The 15,535-nt window shown below is 41.2% G+C and overlaps 1 protein-coding gene across 12 annotated transcripts in view; it reads left to right on the top strand.

The window, feature by feature from the left end:
* PLCB4 (phospholipase C beta 4) overlaps positions 1-15,535 on the top strand; it is a 422,433-nt gene that overhangs the window by 145,738 nt on the left and 261,160 nt on the right. The window contains exon 2 of one of the 12 annotated variants that reach the window (XM_049100264.1): positions 7,312-7,358. The exons of the other annotated variants lie outside the window; for them this stretch is intronic. The gene's annotated coding sequence lies outside the window, so the exon portion shown is untranslated. The remainder of the gene's footprint in view (positions 1-7,311; positions 7,359-15,535) is intronic. 12 annotated transcript variants of the gene reach the window in all.

Raw genomic sequence — 15,535 nt, 5'->3', positions numbered from 1 at the left:
AGTTGAGCGTGTCCCAAAGTTAGTCACTGTCCCAAAGGAGAGAAGGTCAGTCAGCACCTGAAGCCAGACCCTTAGGCCACAGCTATTAAAGAATGCAAATACATACAGTCCTGTGTGGCTGTCAGTATAAGTCCTACGGTCCCCAAGCAGGCAATTTGAAGGTGTATCCTGGGCACCCAGGTGTACCCAGTTGCAAAAATCAGGGCTCCAGGTGCAGATATACACTCCTTTCTGTGAGATACTAGGAAGCTGTAGTGAGGTGGAGGAAGAGAATAAATATCACATCCCCTAGCCTGTGTTACCTGAGAGCAGCTCTGTAGCCTTGAGATGAATGCCAAACCTGAATCCTGCCTCCAAGGCTGGAGTGCCAAGACTAGCGAGTAGGCCTCTTTCATAGTAAGGCAGGAGATGTTGCATTCTGTTTTCTCTGTGGTGCCCTGTGGGTGGTGGCCTGACAAGAATGGTCTCTTATTGTTATAGTCCTGTGGGACCTAGGAATGTAAGCGCCTTTAGCTCCAGAGCTAGGTGACCAAGGGCTATCCCCTGGCAAGCAGCTGTAAAAACCAGGGCACCAGCTATAAAAATTGGGGTGACATGTATAATGTATAACAGCTCCTTTACTAGAAACACTCATGCTCTGGACAATGGTGGAGGGAGAGTGCACAGATAGTGCCTGCTTTCCCAAACCTCAGGGAATATTTCAGTCAGCCCTTAGACTCATGTTTAATTAGAAGCTCATCTGTCTGGCCAAAGCCATGATGGTAAACTAATAGTCCTCCTTCACAGAAGCACTGAGCTCCTGGATCTCTTGTCCCTTGCTTTGCCCTGCATGTGGTAGCTGTTGAAGGACTCATTCTTTCTTAGGTTTAGCCCTATGGGACCCGGGATTATAAGCCTGCTGGTCACCGGAGCTCGGTAATACAGAGGTGGTCCCTGGTAGCGGCTGCTAAAATCAAGGTGCCAGACAAGGATATAAGCTCCTTTCTCGAAGATACCAGCAAATTGGAGCAAGGTAGAGAAAGCCTACAGAGATGGCATCTATCAGCCTGTGTTCCTGGGAGCTCTTCTGTAAGCTCCTAGAAGTGCACGAAACCAGAAGCCTGACCCTCAAGCCAGAGCTCCAGGATAAGAAAGTAGGCCCCTTTCCCAGAAGGCTGGGCTATGTTTCAGTCCACTGTCTGCGCAGTGCCCTAGGGGCTATATTCTGCCTGAAACTGTTTTTCTGATTGTTATATTCCCATGGGACCCATAATGTAAGCCCCTCCCCCCCGGCCTCCAGAGTCAGGCAATCAAGTGGTGTCCCCTGGGCAGCAGTTGCAAAAACCAGGCCACCAGACATAAAAACCGGGGCACCAGACATGTGTAGAAGCTCCCCTCTCGGTGCTCCTGGCACTCTGGTGTGCAGGAGCGGGAGAGCAGGAAGATGTGAGGCGAAGGCTGATTGCAAAAAGATGACACCTGACAATAAGATGGAAAAAGAATAAAAAAAGAAAAAAAAGAAAAAAGGACAAAGGATAATTCCCCCTGCCAATCCCTTCCCTATAGAGGGACACCTTGCAAATGGTACTTATCTGCTAGAGTGTAAATATGACACCTGCTGGAAAGGAGACAAAACCAAACATGATGGTGCCTGTTGGCTTTAGCATGCAGATGGAAAGTAGAAAGATGGCAGCCATCAACCTTTGACTTTGGAAAGTATTTCAGCAGGCCCCTACCCCTCAGACCAATGCTTTAAACTTAGGAAATGAATCTCTTTCACATGAAGTCGGGGCAATTTTCCATGGGCTGCTTCTGTGCTGGGTTCTGGTGGGTGAATAGGGAGTCTGCCCATAGGCCCTTTAAGAGTGATCTTTGGTTCACCATTCTCTTGGGGTTCCTGTGAGCATGAGCCCTATTCTTTTTTTTTTAATTTTTTAAAAAATTTATTTATTTATGATAGTCACAGAGAGAGAGAGAGAGAGAGAGAGAGAGAGGCAGAGACACAGGCAGAGGGAGAAGCAGGCTCCATGCACTGGGAGCCCGATGTGGGATTCGATCCTGGGTCTCCAGGATCGCACCCTGGGCCAAAGGCAGGCACTAAACCGCTGCACCACCCAGGGATCCCCATGAGCCCTATTCTTGAAGCCAGATGTTTTGGGGGCTCGTTTCTCAGGTGCTGGTCTTCAGTGTTGGCTTGCTCAGTGTAGGGGTATGAACCCCGTGCTCCTCAGGCAGAAGAAGGTTTTGAGTTGTATCCTGACTGTACTGCCATCAGGGGGGTGGGATATATAGTGGAGGAGTGTGTCAACCTGTTCTACCCACTTCAGCATGGTTTTCCTCTCATTTGCCCCATGGGAAGGGGTCACTCTACAAGTTTTTAGGGTTTTTTCATGAGGAAATTGTTCTGTTTATAAATTTAGTTTGTCTGTGAGAGGAAGTAAATTCACGATCTTTCTATATCAACATCTAGAACTGGAGCTGGGAATTTTTTTTTCATTATTAAAATCAGTTATGTCTCTGAACCTGGGCGTTGGTCATGCCTGAACATCTTAGGTGGGTGACACATCTAAGTCTTAGTTTCTCATTTCATTTTACTTCAGTTGCTGTGGTTTTCCAGAGAGACCCTGTTCTGCTTCAGGTTGTATTTGTAGGATGATGGACTTTGACTCTGATGTCAGAGTAGCAATTGCAGAAAATGTCCCCATATCCTCTTAGAAGATGTTTAATATCCTCAGAGGGACCCTCCTAGCACAGTAGTGATGATACTGGTAAAATCTGGGATCTTGTCCCACATATTAGCATTGTAGATAAATTGTCTCCTTTAGTTTCTTCATAAAATCAGAGTGAGGTGATCAGGAAACAAAATTAGAGCAGGCTGTTGTCCATACAGATTACTCCCAAGTGGTACATTTGGAGTCCTTCTATTCAATATGGTTCCCATCTGATATTGGCAGCTGTGTTCTGGGTTTTGAAGAGTTTGCAGAGTTTAGCCATATCAATAAAAACCAAGTTATCGCTGCATCGCTATATACTGGCACCAGTGGGCCAGCTCACAATGTGATTTCTCCTGGAACAGATGGGTGATCAGTTGTCTGTGGCCAAAAACTATCTGACAAAAATAAATACCATCCTCAAAGTTCTGTAATTCCTAACAAGAGCACTTCAGGCATAGACTGCTTCTTCTAAGCTATACCATACTCTTTTTTTCTATTCTCACTTGCTGCCTGAAAGATACATTGTATGTTTGTGAAGAACGTGAATATATAAAAATTCTTGAAGTCTTGATGCTCTGGCAAAACCAGCCCAGTTTCCATTTTTTAGATTATCTTGGGGCTTGTTCCTTAAGTGTACCTGTTCCTGTACAGCAGTCGCAGGAGTGCTATAAACCTCGCTTGATTATGAAACTAGCTTCCTATCAACAGATTAGAAGCGAATCACAGTAGACTAAAATGACATTTTTCTCCTTGGCATTACTCTAGAGCAACAGTTCTTGAGTTTCTGATGTTACTATACTTGGTTTACTTTGCACAGATCATTTTCTCTTGATGGATAGTTCTTTGAGTATAGATACGAGTGGGAAAGGACAGTAATTGAACACCCATTTGGGATTGCAGGAATGTGGTAGGCACTTTTTGGGTATTATTCCATTTAACTTCACAACAGTGACTGAGGCAGATAATTTTGCTGCTTGACAAACCAGGAAAGTAGGTCCAAGAGAGGTTAATTGTCTTGTATTCTCAAAGATCGGTCTCTCTCATTCCATAACCTGCTCTCTTTATACTCACAAAGGCTCCATTTGGGAATAGTGATTTCTTATTGCTTTCCCACTTTCAATGGTGGATGGAGATGGCACTGGTCTTTTGAGATTGAGCCCTGAGCTTTTTGTCAGACCTGGTCTGAGAACCAGGTCTGCTCATTGTTTTACTTTTCAGAGTCCCAAGAGACTTGGCCTAGTTTTATGTATTTTTTCAAAGCTGCCGTTACACATGGTTTCTTTCTCCTCCATGACTACCTGGGGAGGAAGATGGCGGCTCACAGTTCCATGGCTCTGAAGAACAAACTCACAAGACCTTCTCATTTTAATGATTCTAATCACCAAGGAAAAGTAGGAAAGCAGAGCGAACAGAAAAAAATCACAAAGTTTCAAAAAAATAGTTCACAATCTTAATTCTTGAGGGGTGCCTGGCAGGGGCTCAGTTCGGTGAAGCGTCTGACTCTTGATCTTGGCTCCGGTCTTGCTCTCAGAGTTGTGTACCATAGCTCTTGAAACTCCTCTTAGGAATTATTTTGCAGAAGCTGCTAAATGTCTCTTTTATAGGGTTTTTTATTTTTGTTGTGGAACTGTGGTCCAAAACAAATTCAGATTGATACCATTGATGAAAATTTCTCTCCTAGTCAGGTCATATTTTTCAGTGATTGTTCAAGCTCTAAGGTTTCATGATGAACCTGTTCTTTAAGAGACATCCAAAAAGCAAAGATATTTCATGTGAGAATGTGCCACTTGACAGAACTGGGAAATGGATATTAGGCTTAGTTTAAGGTATTTTTGGCTCTCCAGTACTGGGGCTCACGCCCACGTGTGGCCATCAAACACTTGAAATGCGGCTAGTTTGAATTGAAGTGTGCTGTTCCAGGTAAACTATGCACTGGCATTCAAAGAGTTTAGAACTAAAAAAAAAATCTCCATTTTTATATCGATTAAGTGTAAATCAATTATGTGAGAAAGTTCTGCAATATAGAGTAAAGTGTATTATTAAAACTCACTGTTTTAACTTTTAATTTTCAGCTTATTGTTGATTCATATGCAGTTGTAAAATATAATTCAGAGAGATCATCTGGACTCTTTTTTTAAATTAATTAATTAATTAATTAATTAATTTATTTATTTATGATAGTCACGGAGAGAGAGAGAGAGAGGCAGAGACACAGGCAGAGGGAGAAGCAGGCTCCATGCACGGGGAGCCTGATGTGGGATTCGATCCCAGGTCTCCAGGATCACGCCCTGGGCCAAAGGCAGGCGCCAAACCGCTGCGCCACCCAGGGATCCCTCATCTGGACTCTTTAGCCAGTTTTCCTCACTGGTACCATCTTCTAAAACTATAGTATAATATCCCAACTATGAAATTGACATTGATAGAATCCACTGACCTTATTCATATTTTATCAGCTTTCTGCATGTGCGTGTGGATGTGTGTGTGTAATTCCGTGCAGGTTAATCACCAGTATAGATAAATATGACCACTACCACAGTCAAAATATAGAATTCCATCACAAGGATTTTCTGTGCTAAGCTTTCACAGTTATAGCCGCTTCCTTCCTTTCTCCTCCCCCCCCTCCTAATTCCTGGGAATCACTAATCTGTTCTCCGTCTGTATACTTTTGTCATTTTACAAATACTGTTAATGAGAGTCTCCTATAGCATGTAACCTTTTGAAGTTAGCTTTTTTCACTAAGCAAAATTCTCTTGAGATCCATTCAAGTTGTTATCAGTTCTTTACTTTTACTGCAGAGTAGTGGTCTTTGATGATGATGATAATTCTTCTTCAAGTCTTTTGATTCTTCTTTTTTAAAATATTTAATTTATTTATTTGAGAGCAAGAGAGCGAGAGAGAGAGCATGAGCTGGCAGGAGGGGCAGAGGTAGAAGGCAAGGGAGAAGCAGATTTCCTGATGAGCAGGGAGCCCTATACAGGACTAAATCCAAGGACCCTCTGGGATCATGATCTGAGCCACCCAGGTACCCTGTTTCTTACTTTTTAAACATCGCTACTAGAAAGTTCAAAATTACATGTGTAACTCACTTTTATGGCTTTTGTTGTATTTCTGTTGGAGAGCAGTGGTATAAATTCATGTTTGTCGGAAGCCATCGGAAAGCACATTTCTGTTGCATGTTCTTTGAGTTTCAGGCATTCCTCTGTCAAATGGTATATTTTGTTCTGCTCACTCTAAATCAGCTTATTTGGAAACGAACAACGGAACAGTGCCTTTTAAAATTATTTCAGTAGAGTAAAATCCTCTTAAGGTCTCTCACGTTCCCCTCCTCCCACTTTTTTTTTCCTTGGTCAGTTTTTCAGTAAGTAAGCCCTTTGTACTTCTTTCTATAAAAGAGACTTTTCATAAGGGTAGGCAGCAAGGAGGGGTGTCTTGCAATTTCTGCCAACACTATTCAGTATATTGGTTTGCAACTAATTAAATGGCTCATATTTATCTGATATTTTTCCCCTAGAGAGATTCAGAAACATTTTTTTTTTCCAACTTAAGCTTCAAAAAGAAATCAGCTCAGTTAGCTTGTAATGGAGGGAAGAAGCAGGACACAGGGGCACTTCAGAGCCGATTAGAACTGAGGTGACGGATAATACCATTTTCAGTTAAATTGCCTGGGGAAATTAGGTAGGCAGAGAATAATTACCTGGCTTGGCATATATCCAAGTTTCTGAAACTGAGACCCTGCCTGAATGTTCTGTGGCTCACTGAAGACCACAGGTAGCCCAAAACATATAAGGGTTATATCCCATCATGAACATATTTAAGTACCCTGGCTGTTGTGGTGTGTGGCAATTTTAAGGCAAGTTAGGTAGCATGAGAAATTCGAACAAATAAAACCATGTATAGACCAAGATCTGCAACAAACAACATCGCAAAGCATCATATTTAAGGGAGGCTTCTCTAACAAAATTTGTGTTGATATATAATATAAAAAATGCACATCTAATAATATTAAATATATTACAAGTACAGAGAACATGTGAGACATTTTTAAGGATACAAAATATATAATTAAATTTGTATTTCTGTAACTTCTGCTCCGTGACTACTACCAGGACACCGGAGCTGAGCTGGAAATCATAGGAGAACCACAGAGTGGACTGAGTGAAGTATATAGTTCTAGTCTCTTGCTCCTCGCACAGAGGGCCCTCTTATGGTAACAGCCCTTGGTCATGCTTGCAAGGTTCAGGAAAGAATTTGGAATAAATGCCAACTGACTTGTGGGTCCATCCAACCTATTTGTGGATAGGAATCTTGAATGGAAACATATCTTTGGGGCACCTGGGTGGCTCAGTGGTTGAGTGTCTGCCTTTAGCATAGGTCGTGATCCTGAGGTCATGGGATTGAGTCCCGCATTGGGTTCCCTACAGGGAGCCTGCTTCTCCCTCAGCCTATGTCTCTGCCTCTCTCTCTGTGTACCTCATCAATCAATAAATAAAATATTTTTTAAAAAAGGAACATACCTTTAATGCAAAAATCAAGATGGAACATTGTGTCCCTCACCCCAGCTCCACCTCCAGGTGACCTATTACTACAACTGCTAAGCATTTTTTTTTTTTTTTTTAAGGGGATCGATCTGTGCTGCTGGTGGCTGGATGGAAGTTGATGGAAAAAGTATGAGATTGTTTACCTATAGATCTTTTCCTTTCTCATGACCTAGAGGAAAGCTCACTTTCTTCTCAACAAACAGAAAGAGAGCCAGTAGATTTTCTTCTTTGCTTATGGTGTTAGCTTTTGCTTTGTTCTGTCTTTTCTAACCTCTGAATTTCAGAATGCAGAGTAGTGGAAAACGGTGGATTTGGAAGGAGTAAAGAAGGATTATATTTTTTCCTTTCTCCTCACCCTCTCTCCCTTTCAAATAAAGATCTAGGCAGTAGCAGAATGAGTTATTTTATAGCTTTCCTTGTAGAAGGCTGCTACTGGTATATAGGGTGTCTTTATGCAAATGATAGAGATGCACCCCTTGGTGGGGTGGTGGTGCCCAGTTGTCCCTTGGCCACGGCCGTGAGCCTGATCTGAGTGCAGTGCATGTGTACTTAGCCACCACCTCTGCTGCATAGTAGGTGCAGAAAGTGCCCCTGTCTCACAACACTGGAAGCACTGATGTGTCAAAGGCAGATGCAGCTCTTAAAAGTAATGGTGCTCGAGCTAGATCATCAGGGTTTGAAGCCCTGCTCACTTACCACATGCCTCTAAATAAGGGATGTAAGCACCCTGTGCCTTGGTGTCCTCTTCAGTAAAAAGTTTCTACCTATAGAGTTTGGTGAGATTTAATGAGTTGATACACACAAAACACTGAGTAATACCTGGACATAGTAATTTCTCATTAATTGGTAATACTATCATCTGTTCTTAATCTGCCAGTGTTCTCTAACCTAATGTTTTCAAAGGGAGATTTCTTAGTTTCTTCTGTAAAAATAAAACTAATATGTGTTGTGCTTGTAAATATATTAAGCATGCTTTTAATTATCCTTTTCCTTTAGCGAGGTTTTGTATATGTTGCCTCTGTGAAACTAACAAGTAATCAAGTCTGTTGAGTGAAAAAGCAGTTAAATTTGTTGACATCATGTAGAAAACATAACCTAATTTAATTTAAAAAATTTCAGTCCATGGCATTATTTTGGACACTTATCTTTAAAAACTTTTTTTTTTTTTGGGTCCTTCTAGGTACTAAGTATGTGCTTGTTTTTCAGCTTCATTTTTTTCCTCCTCCTCTTCCTAGAATGTCAATATTCTAGATACTTAATTTCATAATGGTTCAGTTTAAGTGAATGGGGAGAAACTTCTGTAGATTTGGAATTTGGTGAGTTCATACATTCTTGGGGTTAGATAGTGGAATTCTAAGAACCTTAACTACTTTGGCAATGAATGTAAGAGTCATTAAATATACACTCTGGTTTTAACTTTCATATATTCTCTGCTGGACAGTTAGCTTCTTTTGTGACATGACCTCAGCTCCCAGCTTGCGAAGAAAACCACATGTGGAGACAAATGCATGCTCTCAATTACTAGATGTAGGAAGCAGAATTCTAACATGGCCCCACTGCACCAAACTACTGGTGTGTGTACCCTGTCTAATCCCCAGGGCTGAAACCATGTCACTTCTCTGGTTAGGTTATGTTGCATCACACAGTTGGCTTTAAGAATGAGAGCTTAACCTTGGTGGACCTGCCCTAATCAGCTAAGCCTCTATAAAGGACTGAAGCAAGATTCAAAGAGAGAAGGATTCCAAATGAGGGAGATTCTCCATCTCTGGCTTTGAAGATGGTGGGGGCCAGGTTGCAAGGAGTGGAGGTGGCATCTAGGACCTGACAGTATACCCCAGCTGATAGCCAGTAAGGAAGCAAATCCACAATGCTATGACTACAAGAAAATAAAATTGACTAGCAACCTGACTGAGTTTGGAAGCCAGTTATTCCTCAGCCTCCAGAAAGAAAGCCTTGAAGGCACCTTGAGTTTAGCCTTGTGAGACTCTGAACAGAGAACCCAGCAACTGTGCCAGATTTTTGGCCCCCAGTACTAAGAGCTAATAAATATGTGTTGTTCGAAGCCATGGAGTTTGTGGCAGTTTGTTCTGCAGTCCTAGAAAACTGGTATACAGGGGCAACCAGGCAAAAGAATGTAGGTGGGTAATTGCAAACCATTATCATTATTTAGGGAAAAAAATCCAAAAATAACTCATAATGTCCTATAAAGAGTCCCCAGTTATAATTTTAAGGCTGATGAGCCACAGTAAATGACAGGAGCTGTTAACTTTTCTGGGCAGAGTTTAGAGTGGTTTCTCAAAGTGGGAGTTGTAGACTCACCGAGGGGCAAACAAATGGTTAAGTTGCTCCCTTGTAGGACATTTGTTGCGTGATGCTAAAGGAAGAATATGCAGAACAGGGAGGTGGAATCCCCTTCCTTCCAAGCTTATACATGTTGCTGAGTAGGCCTTTAATTTAGGGCTCACGAACTCAGCAGGAGAACATAGGTGAGGGAGTTGTCTGGGTGGAAGAGTTGGGTGGTGGTGGGGGGCCGTGGGGAACGGGAACCCAGGCCTTCTCTGAAGGTACAGTTGCCTCTCAGCTGCAGCTGGCTTACCCACAGCACCCTGAGTCTGTGATGCTGTATCTTCCAGATTTCCAAGAGAAGCTGGGGCTCCAGAGATTTATATGAAATCACCCATTTTTAAATGTTGGCAACCAGCTAAAACCTCACAGGTTCCCAAGGTGATCATTTAAACATGTATGTAGACAGATCAGGCCCATGGCAGCCTTCCCAGTACAGCCTAGAAGAGTGAGTTTATTTTGGGGAGACAGAGAACTAGAGAGTGTGAGCTCAGTAAGGACCTGGAGTTTTGTTTTTGTTCACTGTCCTGTCCTCAGAGCCAGGAGCAGGGTTTGGGACACAGTGGGTGCTCAATAAATGTTTATTGGGTGACTCTGAAGAGACAAACCTAATCCATATATGCAAAAAAATATCAAATGTGATTGCATTGGCGATACATGTTTCTAAAATCCAGTTACTTTTAGTGTTGTGACATGGTACCCCTGGGGGCTAACGCAGTGTCTTTTTGGCCTGCCCATTTACCTTTCTTAACCTACAGTTGCATTCAAGGACTATTTGGGAAGTCGTTAACTATGAAAGAAGACAAAGCCAGTATTGGGCCCTTCTCTCTGGCTGGCACTAGGTACTTAGTGTGTGTTTCATCTCCTTTCATCCTGACCCAGACTTCCTAGGTGCGTCCTCACACGACCTGCATTTTACAGAGGAGGAGATGGTTTCTGAGAGATGAGGTCAGTGCTTAAGACCATACAGCTGGTAAAGGTTGCCCACAGCTTTTTCTGATGGTCAGGCCTTTGCCCTTCTACTTGCTTGCTGCTCTAAGTGTGTTCGGGAATCATGAGCATCAGCTGAGAGCTTGTTAGAGTTGTAGAATCTCTGGTCCCACCTCAGACCTATCCCAAACAGAATCTGCATTTCATGCACATACCATGCACATACCTTGGTGATTTGTATAGATATTAAAGTTTGAGAAATATTGCCCTACCCAACAGGGTTCTATACTTGGGTTGTTCATGAGTCACTTTTATGGGTTTGGCCAAAACTTTGACCTGAACTTGTTACTCATCCTTTCCATTTAAATATATTTGCTCATAAAGAAAATGTAACTGGTAAAAAACCAAACAAAACAGCAACTGTGTGGCCAAATGATAACATAACGGTGGTAAATAGCTATGAAACTATATTTATAGTGATATACTTCAATAGAAAAATGACACACTTTTCCATAAAGAGAAGACAAGTGCTAATAAACATGCACCGTATCTTATCTCCCCATGTACCATTGTAAGTTATCAGTATTTTACATGTAAGCTGCAATGGCAGTGTGTTCCATGTTGGGATACGATACTGTGGCAGATTGTAAAAATGGCCACAAAGTCTTCCCCTCCCTGTACCCATGCCCTTGTAGAGTGCTAGGGTGCCCTGTCCCACCAAAAGGTGATGTTATTTTCTACATCTTTTAAATGTGAGCTTGACTACGTGACTAGCTTTGCCCAAAGCTAAATTAGCACATCAGACACTGCAGAGGCTTGAAAAGTGCTTGTATGTTAGGTCCTGATCTCTTGCCATTCTTGCAAGCTTGAGATCACTCTGTGAACCACAATAGTTATTGATTTAAGCAACGAAGGTTTCAGATGGTTTGTTATGCTGCACAAACTCACATGACTCTTCTCAAACATTGCTTACAAAACAATCATTTTCATGTTCAATAGCAGATCAGAGTGAAAAGATGCTGTGTTGATTCAGTCTTACTCGGTCATTCTTCATTTGAAAACAAAAATCTCAATATTGAATATCTTCAGGAGAGTATTAAATGCCAGTCCTTTTGTGTTCAGTACATAGATGTGCGAAAACTGGTCTGGCAATGTCACCTCGAAGTTTTCTAAATTTCTTCCTCCTCTACTGAGAACTAGAAACTTCAGCCTTGGCGACAGCTCCCCCGTTGCTTTGAAATAAAACCATATCGTCAACACTGTGGCATCTGTCCTTACTGGTGGTTTGTGGGAAGATGTTGGTCCTTTGTTATGGTTTAGAAGCAGTCCCATGCATGTGCTCCTCTTTAGTGAGGGTAGAAATGATTGTGTGTATTTCCCATCACAAGGAATCCTGTGGAGAATTACGACAGCTAATCTTCTGGAAGTGGAAATATTCACCACTTACTGGGTTTCTTTGAAGAGTGTGAATAAGTGCTTTGTCATTTTTGAAAGAAGCTTACTAATATTCACGGGCAGATGCACTGAGAGGCAGCCTTTTAATAAACCACTTTAATGAAATACAATTTATGTCCCATAAAGTTCACCCACATAAAATGTGTAATTCAGTATTTTGGTATATTCAGAGTTGTGCAACCATTGCCGTGGTTTAATCTTAGAACACTTCGATCGCTTGCACCCACGAGCAGTCCTTCCCTGTCTTCAATGCCCCTCCAGGCCTACACACCTGCTAATCTGCTCTCTATCTCTGTGGATTTGCCTAGAATAGGACATTTCATATAGATAGAATCCTAGAACATGTGGTCTTTGTGACTGACTTATTTCATTCAGTATGATGCTTTCTAAAGTGATATCCATGATATCAGACATCTTCACATTGCTTTCTTTTGTTGTTGAGTAAAATGCCCTTGTATTCCACCGATATTTTGTGTATCCATCCATCACTTGATGGACATTAGGATTATTCCTACTTTTTGGCTGTTATAAATAATGCTGCTATGAAAAAGCGCATGTAATTTTTTTATATGGACATATGCTTTTATTACTCTTGGGTGCATGCCTAGGAGTGGAGTTAGTGAGCCATATGGTAATTTTATGTTTAACCATTTGAGGAACTGCTAGACTGCTTTCAAAAGTGGCTGCACCACTTTATTCCCACAAGCAATGTATGAGCATTCTGATTTCTCTGAATTCTCACCAATGCTTGTTATAATCTGTCTTCTGATTATAATTATTCTAGTGGGTGTGAAGTAATATAGTGATTTTAGCTTGCATTTCTCTGGTGATTGAGCATCTCTTCCTGTATTTGTGTATCTTTTTTTGAGAAATATTTATTTAGATCACTTACCCACTTTTAAACTGAGTTGTCTTTTTGTAATGTAATGGTTCTTAACATACTCTGGATACAAGTCCCTTATTAGATAAATGATTTGCAAAAAATCTTTTCGTGTAAGTTGTCCTTTCTCTTTTTTTACTGTGACCTTTGAAGCACAAAGACTTTTTATTTGATGAAGTCAAATAATTTATTTCATTGTTTGTGCTTTTGGTGCCATATCTATGAAACCATTGCCTAACCATCACAAAGATTTACTCTTATATTTACTCCTAAGAGTTTTATAGTTTTAGTTCTTATATTTACATGTGACCCATTTTGAGCTAATATTTGTGTATGGTGTGAGGTAGGAGCCTACCTTCATTCCTTTGCATGTGGATATCCAGTCGTCCCAGCACATTTGCTGAGTAGATTCTTTCCACATTGAATAGTTTTGGCACCCTTGTTGAATGAAAACCAGCTTTTATTAGCACCAATAGGATTCTAGGATTTGAGGATTTTGTCTGTTTATTAGGTTTCTTCTATGTTATAGAAAAAGATTCCACTTTTGAAAGACCAAAACTTATACAAAGACATATAAACACAGACATCCGGAGACTTATACACACTCACTTGCACACACAGTCTTTCCTTTACCAAGGACCCATATATATACTTTAACATCTGCAGTAATATTATTAGGATGAACAAGGCAGTAAGTTGATGCCTTAATTCATATGACTGCAACACCAAGTCAGTTATAGTAGTTCATCTGCCATATTGCCATATGCCAATAGCTAAACAGTTTATGACAAACTGTTTATACCATTTTACTTCTTTGTAGTTAAGTATGTCATCATCGGCTTTCTCAAATGTAGCAGTATCCTAGCCATGCACAGAATTAGAAAGGTTTATGGAATGATGGATTAGTTTTATGCTGGGTAGTGACCAGAGAATTAGAGAAGGCAAAGGAAAACATTTCTAGTCTTCAAGTCTTTTGTTATAGGGTGGCAAGTGGTTTCTCAGGATGAGGAACATTAAACAGTAGAGTTATTAGTCAAAAAGTCAAAAAGAACTCAGCTTGTTTGATACTCCCAGGAGGCATAGTTATGTAGTTCAATTTCCCAGCTATAGATGGGAAACCTAATTATTTACCTGTTCAAGATTTACTGAGCACACTAGATACTAGACACTGTGCTAGGCACTGGGGCAATCCATGATGGTTTTCAATACTTTCTTACAATAGTTCATTACAAATATAAATGTAATATGAAAATAGGGTAAGTGCTGTGGAGGAATCAGTACCATGGATGCTAAACATGGGTCAAGGTACCTGGGGTAAATGCCAGCTCTGTGTGATTTCTGAAGAGTCACTTCTCAGTTTTCTGTAAAATGGGAATAATCACAGTATATACATTTTAGAGTTTTTATGTGGATTAAATATGATAATACAATCCATGCTTGGAGCCTTGGTCATAGTAAATATTCACTAAATCAGTAAGTATGTGCACATGATACTGGATATTCTCTAATTCTGTATATTTAAATGGAATGTTTCTTTCTACAGAGAGGGATGAATTGGGTTCTTTTTCAGTTTCAATTATAAAAATAATAGACTTCATGGTAAAAAATTATATAATGGTGAAATATTAGATTAAAATTCAAAGGTCTGGGGCACCTGGATGGCTCAGTTGGTTAAGTATCTGCCTTTGGCTCGTGGTCCTGAGATTAAACCCCACGGTTGTGCTCCCCTCTCAGTGGAGCACTCAGGGGAGCACTACTTCTCCCTCTCCCTTTCCCTCTGCCCCTCCCCCTGCTTGTGCTCTCTGTCTTTTGCTCACTCCTTGTCTCAAATAATAAACAAAATCTTTTTTTTTTTTAATTTTTATTTATTTATGATAGTCACACAGAGAGAGAGAGAGAGAGAGAGAGAGAGGCAGAGACAGAGGCAGAGGGAGAAGCAGGCTCCATGCACCGGGAGCCCGACGTGGGATTCGATCCCGGGTCTCCAGGATCGCGCCCTGGGCCAAAGGCAGGCGCCAAACCGCTGCGCCACCCAGGGTTCCCAAATAAACAAAATCTTAAAAAATAAAATGCAAAGGTCCTTTTCTTTTTTTTTTTTTGTCTTTTTAAAGATTTTATTTGAGAGAGAGTGGACAGGTGTGCAAGGGTAGGGGAGAGAGGAGGAGCAGAGGGGGAGAGAGAGAAGGACAGGCAGACTTTTCATTGAGAATAGCTGATATGGGGGCTCAGAGGACCCTGAGATCCTGACCTGAGCTGGAACCAAGAGTCTGAGGCTTAGCCAACTGAGCCACCCAGATGCCTCCTTTCTTTCTTTTTCACTTCTCCTCAGTACCAACTCTCCAGAGGCAGCCACACTTGTTTGTTATACCTCCAGGTATATTCTCTGCGTCTAACAATGTTTATACATAGACTAGTGAGGTTTATTTTAACACAGTGGGGTCATAGTACACTTATTACTCTACTAGAGTTTTTAAAAATTAATACTATGACCTGATTTTTTTTCTACATCTGTCCATATACATCCAAGTTCATTTGCTTCTTTTAATGGCATAGTTTTGCACTGTGGATGTACCATCCTACCTCAGAACCTACTGTAGAAATCTCTATACATCATTGATGATGTTCACAGTATCCCAGTTTAAATTGTACAGACCTCATTTTCCTGTGTCTCAACTGCCAAATTTTCTGCCTCTATT

Source organism: Canis lupus, chromosome 24 (assembly GCF_003254725.2).
Source record: "Canis lupus dingo isolate Sandy chromosome 24, ASM325472v2, whole genome shotgun sequence".
NCBI classification, from domain to species: Eukaryota; Metazoa; Chordata; class Mammalia; order Carnivora; family Canidae; genus Canis; species Canis lupus.
This window is presented reverse-complemented; position numbering and strand designations above follow the sequence as displayed.